Source organism: Corvus brachyrhynchos, unplaced genomic scaffold (genome assembly GCF_000691975.1).
Source record: "Corvus brachyrhynchos isolate BGI_N302 unplaced genomic scaffold, ASM69197v1 scaffold14, whole genome shotgun sequence".
Lineage (NCBI taxonomy): Eukaryota > Metazoa > Chordata > Aves > Passeriformes > Corvidae > Corvus > Corvus brachyrhynchos.
Genome location: NW_008239110.1, coordinates 10111976 through 10125441, shown reverse-complemented (window position 1 = coordinate 10125441; position 13466 = coordinate 10111976).

Sequence of the window (13466 nt, the reverse complement as noted above, 5' to 3'; positions counted from 1 at the left end):
GGAAAGAGCATAAGAACTGAGCATAGACTGAATAGTAGCGCTGACATAACTTCCAAATTTCTGAAAATAATGTGTTCAGGAATTATTAGCTGAAGATTTTTCTCTTCTGAAGAAGTCTCTTGTTTCTAAGAATGCCTCAAATTTTTCTTCTGTCACATTGTAATTTGGGTACCATTTAAAACTTATATGTTTATACATCAATATGTGACTTTAAACAAGCTTTGGTGATGGGACAATCTATTTTTGTTTTATGGGAAACTTTACTTTTTCCTTTCTTATCTCCCTAGCATCAGTTTGTGTGACTTACAGTCTGCCCCATGTCCCAAAATCACACTCTGTTAGTGACGGCTTAGTGGTGGTGGTTGCAGCACACATGCCTTGCACCTGCAAACCTGAAAGGGATGGTGCACTTTGCACTGAGGACCTACAGCACAATTTATGCTAATTACTTAATTGTGATGGAGTAACTCATACCACCAAACTTCATTCTGAGTGGAATGGAGAACAAGTGTGACTACTTGCACCTTGTTAAGCTAAAGAAATTCCATGCATGTTGTCCCAGTTTGAGACAAATTGAGGGAAACGCTCTGGGAGGAATGTCCCCTTCAAAGAAGGCAGGTTTCAGCCACCCCTTCCCCCCAGGTAAAGAAAGAAAATTCCTCAGAGGAAAGTGAAAAAGGAAAGAAAGTTATTTATTTAACAGGCACAGTGCACACAGGCACAGGAAAAGAATAATGCTAAATAATAAAAGCTCTCGCTGTGGAGAGATCCTGGGTAGATTTCAGAGTCCTTTGTGGGTGTGGCTTTCTCTTCTCCAGAGCTGGGGTCTGGCCTTTATGGAAAGGCATCCCAGTGAGGTTCTGATGTTCTGGTGTTCTGAGCCGTCCAGAAGAGAAGAAGAAGAAGCCAAAGTCCCAAGAAAAACCCCTTGCTTTAGCTAACAAACAGAAAGCTAGCTAGAAAGGAAAAGGAATGTAATTCTCCTTCCTGCTGCAGAAGCGCAGCAGCCGGGCAGAAGAAGCCAGCGAGCTTATCTCTGTTTTTGAACACAGCGCCGAAGGAGTTCCACCGCCTTCCCCTGCCTTTCTCTTAAAGGTCTGCCTTAAGTTTACAGAAAAGGCACAGGATTCATGTCTGGGCATAGAGCAGGCAATAGGGGATGCATCATAAAGGCACCCCAAGACACATGTAGAAAGAAAGCAAGTTCAGAAGAGCTCCTTTGCCTCTGGAAATCGAGGTTGCCAAGATTCACTATTGCCCTGCTGCCAGTAACTGTAAGTTACCGATGATGTAACCATCATCACTTCTTGAGCTGGTTCACAGTGTGGAGAGCCACTGAGAATCATGTCTCAGCTTTAGTTCAACACATTTCCTTCCCTGCATTGGAGTTTACTTTTTGTTGCAAGTACAAATATGAAGGAGTGTTTTCTTCATTAAAGAATTAGTGTGTTTTACTCAGTTTTCAGAGTCAAATGATACTATTTTCTTATTGGTTTTTAGTGTAGTCATTCAATTTCTTCATAACACCATCCTGATGCTGATCTTAAGATCTGCATCTGTTACTTTCACACTCTAATTGTTCCCTGGCATTCTGTTACCCTGTCCAATTACTGTTTCTATCTACTGCTTATTTCCCAAATATGTGCTCTTCCCCCATCCTGTCCTCCAAATGGCAACAGTGGGGTTTTTTGTTTCGTTGGTTTTGGTTTTTTGGGGTATTTTTTGGGGTTTTTTTCATTTGTTTGTTTGTTTGTCTGGGCATTGTTTTTGTATTTAAATAGCAATTTTTCAGGGAACACCTGACTCAGGAAATTAAACTCCTGCAAAACTATTAGCAGCTTGATCTTCAATACTAAGTCTTCTTAAGCAATCTTAAACATAGAAAACTCTGCCTTTAGTGCATATTAACTCATGTCCCATTTCCCTTATCACCTATTAGAGAATTTATTGGGTTGGTTTTTTTTCCTTAGATTTAGCTATCTCAGACTTGCAATACAAGTAAACAAATAACCCAGAACCTCAGCTCCTGTAAACCCAAAATATCTCAGTGATGGTAGTGTAGCTGTTCCCATTAGTGTAACGTGAGACCCACATCACTGATTTTCTAATTGTTTTACAGACCTGAGAGATTAAATTAAAAAATTTACATTGTCTGAGGCTGCCATTTCAGTGTTCTCTCTCCATTTACTATATTGAAGTTTCCTAGTGAGTTTATTTGCAGATCATTTCAGCTGTAAATAAGTAGAGATTTCCCAGAGGACCTACTCACACAGTATTTAAAATGTGAAACACATTACTTGTCCTATCAATACTGTACTGTCTCATCTAATAAAGAAAAAAATCCAGTATCAAACATTCTCCTAATTTTGTAGCAATCTGGAGTCCAGTACCCAATAACAAAACATGAATATTCATTTTTCCTCCAAAAAGATGTTTTCAACTGAAAGGAAACCATAAACTTACCCCAAGAGGCTTAGGAAATGCACGCTTATCTCAAAAATAAATACATCAATAGAAATACTGGTTTGAAGTTTGAATAATAGTAAAGTAATAAAGCAGGGACAGGAGTTTCCTCTTCAGTCACCTGAAACCAGAGGTTATTTTGCTGACTTTTAAGAAACATTATACCTTCACAAATGTAACAAGAAAAGAGTGCTCAAGGGAGAGCTGTCTGTTCTTCAGCACTTTTGGAATACATTTTAGATGAAAAGGTTTGAGAATCGCTTTCTAAGTCTGACAAGTTCCATGATACAATCAGTCACATATTAAAATTACACTTTTGGAATAATTATGGCCCCTTGATTTTTCATTGTTTCAAACTTACAATGTAAGATTATGGGGGAAAAAATCCCCAAAACAACATCTGTTAAGTCTTTAAAATATGTACTTCATATGTGAGCGATATTTGGCTGGAATGATTTTTGCAAGTCCTACTCCTTCCTGCTTTTTAATTTCTCATAAATACGTCTCCATGTGACTGGAATGAAAAATTAAATAAGTAGGAAGAAAATGGACATCCTAGCTTTCTTTTTTAAAATTATTTTTTATTTGTCAACAAGTAAATGTCAGACTCCAGATGACTGGGCTAATATTTATGCACATTTCTCAATCACCTAGAAAGTTGTGATCTCAAAGTATTTCCTTGAGTTTTGAAATAAAGGTCAAGACTAGATTAACATAATGATTCACTCATGCCAAAAATCTAACAGTGTTCTTCATGTCTTGTTTATTTTTCTCCTGATTAACACATAAAGCAAGTAATTTCTTTTTCAAGTTGTTCACTAAATTCAAAAAGTTAATTTGCCTGTTGTCTAAGTGATTAGTTGCATTAGAAGAAAAAACTCTATACCCTTAGTAAAGGATACAGTCACATTTTTACTGTAAAGCATATGTTTGGGTATTTTTTTTCACTTAAATGTCTTCTTATAGATGAGGTTCCACTTGATTTTGAAACCAGAAGGCACAATTTCCTAACAAGAAGTTTCTGCACTCAGTTATGTACAGTATGGACCCATTAACAGTTATTGTCAATTTGGATGCTTGAAGACACCTTGCTTAGCTTCCAGCTGCCACTTCAGGGGTTCCTGGTTCTCACAGCAGACCTACGTGACCTCTACTGGTCTCAGGTGTCCTGGAGTGTCTGCAGTGGCTCTGTTTGTATTTATAGAATCATAGAAACATAGAGCGGTTGTGGTTGGAAGCGACCTTGAAGATTACCTGGTTTCGGGGAAACTTTCCACTAGACCAGGTTGCTCCAACAGCCTCTGAATCAAGATTCTCACATTGGAGGGTATGAACCCACTGCAAGTTACCTCAGTGTAACAGAGAGTGTGTTCACATAGCTAATTAACAATATCCTTTGCGTTTCACCTCCCTTTGTTTAAACTCATCAGGTGAGAGATTATGAAAAATTCTCTATTACAGCTACTGCTTTTCATGTTATCTCTGAACAGTGATTTCTATTATTGTGTTATCTCTATGGAGATAGTATCACAAAGTATTAAAAGGTATTTTGGACAATGATGTATTACTTCTGGTAATCTGAGTTTAAGTGAATAGTATCGAACACACAATTACAAATAATAATGAATCAGAGATTTACAAGATTGCATTTCTCAGTAGTGTTCATGCACACTATTCATGTTTTACAATTTTTGCTGATTTCTTCAATTACTGTCCCACAGTAAGCTAATATTTTGACTGTGTGATCTACACTGTTGTGGTATCTGTCCAAGCAATGAGATATATTTTTTATGACAGACAATTCTGAGGATTTTTCTTATGTACAAGTTCTGCCTTCTAGGCTGTTCTGGCAGCAAATTATTTTAAAAACTTTTTCCAGATTTTTGCTTTTCTTTGTTTTGTTGTTGTCGTTGTTTTCTTTTCCAATCTTCGCTTTCTGTCTTACCAAGTTTCTAATCTGTGCCAGTATTTTAGTTTCTATTCCATGACTAATGAATTTTTCATTCATCTCAATAACCATGAAATTTGGATCACATTCCATTAAGTAGTGTCTAATTCTACAACAAGCCCCATTAACTTATATGAGATCAGCTGCAAAGCAAGTTTAATATTCAAAATAAGTAAGGAGAGAAAAATAAATCTTAAATATATACCAGACCCATGATCATGGTCGTTTTACTGCAGGGCAGCAGATTAAGAGTTTCAAGTGCAGAACTCCCAACTTTTCCATCACATCTATACAGTTTTAAGGTTTTTTTTGGAGAGGGCAAATTGTGAGAGAAAAATAGAAAATTTAATATTTAATTTGTGAATTTCCTCATTTCACAAGCCAATAAGTAAAAATATAATAAATAAATAAATGCCCATATACTGCAGAAAGTTTATACAGAAAGAAGTGGTATTACTACCTATCTAATGACATATAAATCTAGTGCATCCTATCTATAAATTATTACACTCAATAAAATTATTGTTAAACATTACTAATGAGGCTTTTGTTTACAGTGCTCAGCATACTGACAAGACTAATGTAGTTCTTTAGTAACAAAGCAGAGAATTAAAGGAAGTGAAATTCTTAAAATTCCAGGTAAGCCTCAAATTTCTTCCTTCATGGAAAGGAAAAATTGCATTTGTATCTGATTTGTATCTACCACAAAAATCTTAGGATCACTTGCAAGTACTTGAGCAAAATACAGAACAATAACAGTCAAAAAGTGAATTGCTTTTCCTTCTGCAAATTCATTTTTTCCAAATACTGATAAGGTTTAATTTTTCCCTCACTACTTCTTTTGTCAGGAAATCAGGAACAGAAACTATGTAAATATCTGTTGTCTGATCTCTCTCTGCCACTGCTGCAAGTGTAAAAAGAAGCTTGGTCCAGAATTAAGTCCCACTTGTTGGCAGCTAACTGGAGTTAAGAAATCTATGGAGAGATGCCATAGCACATACAAAATGTGAATGTTACCTACTTGAAATGCCAGTCTGTTTGGCAACACTCATTTCTATTCTTTTGTCTTTTCCAGTCATGAGACATATTTCCATCTAAACAAAACTGTGTAAGATTAGACAAAAATAACACATTTCCAAGTGACATTTTTGCAGTGATCTTGGGTTTTTTTCAGTAACTATAGGAATAACATTGATTGCCACATCTATTAACTCAACAAATAATGCCAGATTCAGACTGCTTACATTTTACTTACATCCCAGTATGTATGCAGTTAATTTTACTCTCTGAGGAAACCACTCCTCTCTTTGATGCTCTGCATCCATACAGTTGATCTGGAGTGGATCTTGCAGTGAGCTGTTCTTAAGACCTTGTTAGGGTTTGCTTTAATGAAACTTCTTTTTTCACTCCCAAAAGATACCAGTAATGACCACGGAGATATCTTTGAGTCTGCCAAATAGTAAACTTGTAGATGTAAAGGTTTAAGTGGAATTTAGTCTGTGTGAAATTGACTACTACATTGGCCACAAGTACAAGACCCATTAAGGGAAATAATATTAAGCAAAAATAAGTCTTCTATAGTTTTCTAAACAAAATTTGCAAGATATAGTATTGATCTGTTCCACAAAAAATAAAGCACCCAGCAATTTTTTTATTCCCCTCTTCATTGTCAAGACTCAATTAAATATTTATACAATTTCAGTCAAAAAAATAAACTGATAAACAATAAACAAATAAAATAAGTGATTTTGCTGTTTATAACAGCCTGGTTAGAAATTGGAGCTAATTTTCAGGGGTAAAATCATTCATAAATCCAGGTATCACCCTAAAAATGAGGAAAGGTATAATTTTCCCCCCTCTCTGGGGACACAGCAACAAATTCAACTTTAAAATGACACTGCAGCCTAACACATACAAGAGTACACTCAATTTTCCTCTGCACCTTTGCCTTCCAAACTTCCCCCTTTCTTTCCATTTTTCTTGGGTGTATCACATCATTGCCCAACTATATCTGGCTGAAATGTGAAGAAAAGAAAAACAATCTTTCCAAGTACTTGTAAAAGAAAGTAATAGATGTGAACATCAGGCAGATGTCCCTGCACAGTGGTTACAGATCCTCAGGCAGCTATGATGACACTGGCACCAGAATGTAAATACATATTAGACATGGTAATCTACACGGTGCTCATCACAGGACATGGATATTTGAGGGCAGAGCAAAAAGCCATTGTCTGTCTAACCCAGTTTTTCACAGATCAAAGAAACTTTCCCTGGTATTTTCCTCATTAAAAAGATAACCTCTATAAATGTCTAATAAATTTTATAAAAAGCATTTAAGGTTTATACAGTCCTAAAATGACACACAACTTCCAACTTTCAATGGGGAAATATAAGTTCCTGTTTTTATCTAACCTCTATTCTTGATCAAATATATTTGTTATTATCAAAATTTAATTCAAATTCTAGCCAGCTTTTCAAGTGTTTTCTCTAAGAGTAATGGTCTAATTTATACAAAAATTTTCCATACTGACTCACTGCTATCTGTGTACTCTCCTAACAATCTATAGAATTATGTCTCTATTTATAGGACATCTCTGGATTTTCATTTTTCTGGGGAAAGAGAGAAATATGGGCTTTCTTTGTACCTTTTACAATAACTTTCACAACTCTTTACATAGTACATCCATTCTTCGCTTTTATTCAAGCAGAAAAGCTTTTACCCAAGAAAATGTGTGTACTGTGCACAAAAATAGAAGGACTAGAGGTGTAAGGTACAGGAGGAGCCTTTCTTCCTTTGCCTTGAAGTTTGATGTTTCACCGTTGCTCAGCTCCTATCCCTTTTTCTGGAGTACAGAAACAAGACTGCCAGCTACCACTAAAGGTCATTTAACTGTGTTCCGTTTTTCCTCTTTTACAGAATTATATGTTTTTCTGATTATAGCATTTTTCCAATTAAGTCCTATAACTGCAGACTTAATAGAAGTCTGAGCCAAAAAACATTGGGTATTAGTGTAAGGCTAGTTGTCCAGGAAATTTAAAGTGAAAATTCTTGTGTTTGTACAATGTAATTAAATGCCAAATCCTAAGTTTAGCTTTTAAAAGATAAAATTAAGGTGCATTGTGATAAATAACAGTGTTCGATGTGCCTCAAATAACTTGTTTTAACTGATGACTGTATCACAACCTGTAGCACAACATGACCCCACTGAACCAAAACAGAATTTGTGATGAAGATGTTGCAAATAACTAAATGCTCGGGGAACCTGGAATTCTCCTCCATGGCAGTAGAAGACGGGCAATTGATGCCTGAAGTGGCCACCTAAAAACCAGAGACTAGACAGGAATAAGGGAATAAAGGTAGGTATTTATTTGAAGGGCCTTCAAAGGTACCCCTGGGGAGCCAGAGGCCATTGCCAAGATGGACCCCAAGATGGACAACAGGTCACGAGTTCTTCACACTTTAATAAGTTTGGTTCATTTGCCTATCAGGGTTAATTCTCCAATTAAAGCTTCAGTTAATGATGTCATTTCCCCAAGCTTGCCCCCCCTTTAGAGGCTTTTGCTTTATACTTTTTGGGCCTAGGACAGTCAGAGTGTCCTTGCAGAGCAGGCCTGAAGAGGCTTTGTTATGTCTACCTAGCATGAGAGAGCAGAAGCTAACAGGCTACAAGAAACTTCAGAGTTACACACTAGGCAGTACAGGACTTGAAAAATATGAAAGTTAAAACCTAAGGCATCACAATAGAAACAGTCTGATTTACACATCATTTTTATGCAGAGCATCTCTTCCTTCCACGGGGATAGACTTCCAATTCAAATGTTTTTGTCTTAATATGAGGCTTTAAAAACCCAACATAATAAAAAGAGTAGTAAGAAAATGAATAAAATCTGAGGGGTACAAAATAGACATAAAATCCACTAAGTCCCATATCAATACATTGAAGACACAAGGAAAAAAAATCCATTCTCTTATTACATAAAATATAGAATAGCCTTGCAGTATTCAATATAACTGACACTACTGGGAATTGTTAAGTTGTATTTAAGGAGAATAAAACTCTGACAAGAAAGGTATTATTTTTTACACTATGGCTAACTTAGGAAAACAGAACAAGGTTTATGGATCCATATCTTAATGGATAAAATATGCATGAAACTGACAGCTCAAAGCAGAAAATTGTGTCTGGAAAGAAGTAACTCTCAGAGGGAACTTTAGTCCAGGGATAGCTAAAGGGAGGATGTCAAGAAGTTGGATCCAGGCTCTGCTCAGTGGTGCCAAACAACAGGACAAGAGACAATGGGCAGAAACTGATGCACAGGAAACTCCATCTGATTTGGAGTCAGAACTGCTTTATTGTGCAATGACTGAGCACCGGAACAGGTTGCTCAGAGATATTATGGAATCTCCCTCACTGGAGATATTCAAGAACTGTCTGGACACAATCCTGTGCCATGTACTCTAGGGTGACCCTGCTTGAGCAGGGAGGTTGGACCAGATGACCCACTGTGATGACTTCCAGCCTTACCAATTCCATGATTCTGTGATATGTATTAGGCATTTCAAGCTGCCACCATCAAAGCATCCATGAACTTTCTAAATACGATACAACATCATTTCTTAACTAAAAGTGAAAGAAGAAACCTGTATAAATATTCGTCTGTCTTCCAGCTGTCAGAATTAACAGAATGGTCAATCTGAAAATCATTAATAAAGAATTAAAGATTGAAATGTAATTAATATGTTTTGGAAAAAAAACCTAAGCTGGTGTCATTTCTTGATTAAAACTTTTTACTCACACAGGTAGTAGCTAAATGTAAATTACTACATGTCATTTTGATAAATAAAGTATAAAGATGCACATCTTCAACACGGTACTAGGGGATCCTATCTGGATGGTCCCTTGCAAGCAATTTCAAGTCATTTATTATACATGATTTATTAGAGGAAGGCCTACTATAGTCAAAGATACTTATTTGCTATGCGCCATCTATTTTTCTTCAGTAACCTCAAAAAAAAAAAGTCAATACTGCCCAAGTTTGCAAAATGTGGCACATTTTAATTGGCACATGAACTGGGAGCAAGCAAATAACATACTTTGGTTGACCACATCTAGAGACAAAGTAGGCTATTTCTTAGTTATCTCATGCTGAAAATAGTGTCACAGCCCCAGTAGGAGGTTAGTTATGGCTTGGTTAAATGTTCTGTGTTAAATGTAGCAGCAGTGGGCAAGAGGGGCACATGAGGTGAAAGTTCAGTGATCACAGGCAAGGCAGGATTTTCATACAAGGTCCTGGCCAGATCTAGAGAGATAAGTGATGGGTGGCTGAGGCAGTGGCTTAAAAAAAGCTTAGCTCCTCCGTTCCTCGTGACTTTTAAGACTAAAGGAGATCTAGTAGATACTTTATAAGACAGAAATTACAGAGTGTTTGTACAGTTTTTAAATATAGCCAATAATATCTTCTTCAGTTTAGTAAAGAAAACATAGGGACATGAAATGGAAGGGAAATAAATTCCAAGGAAAACCACATGTATTTACCCTCTCCTAGAAGCATGAGACCATTTGCACATTTTAGCTAGTTTTGCAATAAGTTCTCCACCACTTGAAATTTTAAGAGCAGAAGTGTCTCTTTTACTTTGTATTGCATTTTTCTTAATAAAGGAATTTATTTTTATGGACCTCCTAACATCTCTTTTATTGAGAAGGAAAAGAGAGAACTGCAGTTGTACCTCTTGACTTCTAGGGTGAAAAACATTTAAAAATCATATTAGACTGCATTAAGCATGTCTAGGAAGATTTATGAAAATACCCAGATAAAATAGAGTACAGTTACAAAAATATGAAAACCACTCTTCTGAAAAGTCTTCTCATGGAAGATATTGATTTACTGCCTTGTCATCCTCTCAGCAAGGAAGAAGGGGGTGCTTAATAAGATAGCACTTCCAAATAGCCTCAGAAATACATTTGTACATTTATGTGCACTCTTCATTGCAAAACTTCAGAAGGCAAGAAGATCAAATTACTTAGTGTTTCTGAGTTGACAACCAGAATCCCAAAGAATCACCGAAAGAATTGAACTGACTTTTTTTTTTTTTTCCATCTGCATGACAGTTCTGTATGACTACATCTGAGAGACTGTACAGGTACAAAGCCTTTGAATTGTATTCACCGACAAGATGGATTGCCAGAAATTATAATCAAAATTTTATTTAGTGTTAAAAAAAGCTTCAACTACTTTGGAAGGCTATTCTTATAAGTAGAAGGAAAGTAGGTCTATTTTCAACAATGTGCTTTAATTTTTTTATTCATATTATTTCAGTGTAGTTTATATTTATAAATAGTTTCTATATAAGAAAACCATTCCAACTTTCAAAACATGTAATAACTTCTTTAAATAATGCTGTTTTGGTTTGAACTTGTCTTGAAGAGACATAAGTATTCATGGTTTGGAGTTGACTGAAAGGCTTGATGTGATTTAAGTGTTTATTTGGGTTCCCCACTCCAGCATCACTCAGGACTATCCTTGCTGTTATGACCTGAACTCTGAATTAACAATCATATTAAATACATCTGGCTTTATTTTCACCTCTAACCTGCTTGTAATAAAACTGCTCTCTCAACAAACAAAAGAAGTGAGATTTATTGCTGTGTTGTTTTTAAAACCACTGCCTTTGACCTCTGAAGCACAAACATTCCAGAGAAAGAAAAATGAAATAATTCTAGCAATAGAATTATTTTTATACCTTTCTCTAAAAATATGTTAGATAGTAAAATCACATCACTCTTGCATGTGTAATTCACAACCTTTTACAGAAGCTGGAAAACGCCCTGTAACAAGAGAATTACACATTAATTAAAATGAATACACTGTTCCAAGAAAAAGAAAAAAATTAACACCTCGCAAGAGTGGAACTTAAATTTCAAATACAACTAATGAAATGTGGCAAGACACCAAAATTAGGGTCTTTTGCAGTCCTTACTTCAGTTGGGTGTACTTTTTTAATGAGTCTTAGAAAGGCCAGGCTTTGAGAGAGCTGTAAATGAGGGATGAAGGCTACTGGAGTGGGTACATGAAGAAACAAAGCAGTACAGTGCAGTTCAGTTAATCAGGATGCACTTAACATGGAGATTTGCTTAATTGAGATGTGTCCCAAGGAAGCAATTTAAGACTAATGATACCTAATAGCAATAACTGCTGTTTAATAGGGATGGTAATTCTGCTTAATAGGGATACCATCAGGTAATTATGGCCAGGTCTAAACTGCTGACTTCTGTTGGCAAAGCTCTTACCTGTCTGGCATCCGAAGAGATGTGATCCTTGATCAACAACTACAGGGAAGCTTAAGCACCAAATGCAAACTTTCGTATTGTAACTCTGGGTTTTATAGGAAATCCCATGTTGATCAGTAAAAAGATATTGCCCTGTTGCCCTGTTGATTTTAAAATAAGTTTATGTTATTTTTTAAATTTATCTTTAATTTTTTAAATATACATTTTAGCTTAAATACTAAGGTCTTTCTGTGTTTATCTCTGAACACATTGTACCGAGGTCATTAGTTGGATTTATGCACACAACATGTCAGGATATGAACCCAAGTCCAAAGTTAGAGCAAAAAACCTTCTAGAATTAAAGCATTCTAAACTTTTTTTCCAAATTTATGCTGGTGTTTAGTTATATTCTTTTGGTTTTGTTTTTTTGGGGTTTTTTGGTTGTTTTTTTTTTTTGGTTGCTTTTTTATTTCTGGTTTTTTTGGTAGTTTTTTGTTTGGTTGGCAGTTTCTGAGTTTTTTTCTGGGGGGCGTTGGTGGACTTTTTGTTTTTGCTTTGGGTGGTTTTTTTGGTTTGTCTTTTGTTTTTTGGTTTTTTTTTGTTGTTGTGGGTTTTTTGTTTGCTTGTCTTGGTTGTTTTGTTTTGTTTTGTTTTGTTTTGTTTTGTTTAGGGTTTGTGTGGTTTCTTTTCTGTTGTAAAGTTACTCCATGCTGGAGATGGCTTTTAGCTCACGTTCAATTTGATGTTGCTTTGGTGCACAAGTTGCTCAAGCTGGAGCCTCCAAATTCTGTGCCTTACAGTCAGAGAACAAATTGACTGATAGTGTGGCAGTCTTGCTGCAGCCTCCTGGAGAGAACATTAGGCATGAGGATTGTCCCAACACAGGATATGGTTACTCTGCCACTGTGTCTGCATTAATAAGGTCTGCTGTACGTTATCCTAGCTCATACGCACGCTCCTTGGGTGTTACTACATACAAAAGAGCTTCCCTTTGCTAAGGCAACATGACTTCATAAACTCTGCTTTCATTCTGTGCTCCTACACCTGCCAGTGTTGTTCATCAGCCTCCCAGGATGAGATCAGCAGAGAGCAGGAAGCAGTAGGTCTGTGCCTAATACCCACCAATCAGCATCTTTACGACAGTGAGCTCCGGAAAACATGAAAAACGTTCACTGAAAAATAGCAATGAGAAACACAGGGATAAATCTGTAAAGCTTGACAAATATTCTCTATTTCCTTTGAAGTCACCATACTCCAAAAACTTTTGGGAGTATTTCACTTAGATACAGTCTCCTTTGAGGAGGGTATAATTTGTCTAAGAGTGAAATGGTGGAAGGGTGGTTCTGTTTGGAAAAGGTGGAAGGGTGGCTAGGGGAATGCAGTCTTCCAGCAACTTATACTGTTGTAGAGAAGGACAAACTGTTATAATTCACTACCTCAGGCACCAAAGAGTCACAGGAGGACCACGGAAGAAAACAGTTCAACAATCTGTAAAACACTGTGTCTTGGGGTGACTTTATGATTTGTATCCCATATCGCTGCCCTATGCCCAGAAATTAATTTTGTGCCTTTCTATGCCTTTAAACTGAGCCTGAGAGGGGAGAGAGACAAAACCGAGCAAAACTTTCAAAGCAGTTTGCAGTTTGTTTCCATGTTTCAAGGGCACAGGTAAAACTCTCTCTGCGTTCAGCAGAGGCAGGAGCGGGAGGAAGCACCCTGCTTGCTTGCTTTCCAGCCAGCTTTCAGCTTTCCTTTTCTCTGGAAACAGAGAGTTGAACTTTTGTTTT